Here is a 1,565-nt window from a genome sequence, read left to right as displayed (position 1 = left end):
TTGTTCTTGTTTTTCTAGTTCTTTGAGTTGCCACAATAGGTTGTTAACTTGTGATCTTTCTGTCTTTTTGATGTAGGCATTTGATGCTATAAACTTCCCTTTTAGCACTGCTTTTGCTATATCCCCAAGGTTTTGCTATGTTGTGTCTCTACTTTCATTCATTTCAAAATTTTTTAAAATTTCTTCCTTGATTTTGTCATTGACCCAAAGATCATTCAGGAGCAGGTTGTCTAATTTCCATGCATTGGTATAGTTTTGAGAGTTCCTCTTGGAATTGACTTCTGGTTTTATTCCACTGTGATCTGAGAAGATACTTGATATGATTTTCATTTTTTGAAAATTTATCGAGACTTGTTTTGTGGCTTATTAACATATGGTGTATTTTGGAAAATGTTCTATGCGCTGATGAGAAGAATGTATATTCATCAGTTGTTGGGTAGAATTTTCTGTGAATGTCTGTTAGGTCCATTTAGTCTTGAGTCCAGTTTAAGTCTAGAGTTTCTTTTTTGATTTTCTGCCTTGATGATCTTTCTAGTGCTGTCAGTAGGGTGTTGAAGTCTCCCACTATTATTATATTGTTGTCAATTTCTTTTCTTATGTCTAATAGTATTTGTTTTATGAATCTGTGTGCTCCGGTGTTGGGTGCATATGTATTTGTGATTGCTATATCTTCTTGTTTAATTGATTCCTTTATCATTATATAATGACCTTCTTTGTCTTTTTTTTTTTTATTGTTGTTGATTCAAAAACCGTTTTATCTGATATAAGTATAGCTAGCCCTACTCACTTTTGGTTTTCTTTTGTGTTTTTCTGCCTCTTTACCTTGAGTTTATAAGACTCTTTACAAGAGTGGTGAGCTTTTTATAGGCAACGTATGGTTGGATTTTTTTTAATCTGTTCTGCCAATCTCTATCTTTTAAATGGACCATGTAGTCCATTTATGTTCAAAGTCAATATTGATGTGTGAGATTCTCTTCCTGTCATAATGTTAATTGTTATCTAGTTGCTTTGTAGTCTCAATTGTGTAATTGTTTTATAAGACCTGGGAGTTTTATGCTTTCATGTGTTTTTATGATGGTGAGTATCAACCTTTTGTTTCCATGTTCAGGACTCTTTTGAGCATTTCTTGTGGGGCTGGTCTAGTGGTGAAAAATTCTCATAGCTTTTGTCTAGGAAAGACTTTATTTCTCTTTCACTTATGCAGCTTAGTTTAGCAGGATACAAAATTCTTGGCTGACAGTTTTTTGTTTGTTTATGAAGACTGAAAATAGGACCCCACTATCTCCTGGCTTGTAAGGTTTCTTGCTGAGTAGTCTGCTGTTAGTCTGATGGGATTTCATTATAGGTGATTAGGTGCTCTTGCTGCTTTTAGGATATTTTCCTTCACGCTGACTTTAGATAGCCTGATGACTATATGCCTTGGTGAAGTCCGTCTTACAGTGTATCTTGTTGGTGTTCTCTGAGCCTCTTGTATCTGGGTATCTAAATCTCTTGTAAGACCAGGGAAGTTTTCCTCAAATAGGTTTTCCACACTTTTTACTTTTTCTTCTCCCTCAGGAATACTC

The sequence above is a fragment of the Propithecus coquereli genome, unplaced genomic scaffold (assembly GCF_000956105.1).
Source record: "Propithecus coquereli isolate 6110/MARCELLA unplaced genomic scaffold, Pcoq_1.0 Scaffold35, whole genome shotgun sequence".
NCBI lineage: Eukaryota > Metazoa > Chordata > Mammalia > Primates > Indriidae > Propithecus > Propithecus coquereli.
Note: the sequence above shows the minus strand (reverse complement) of the source record.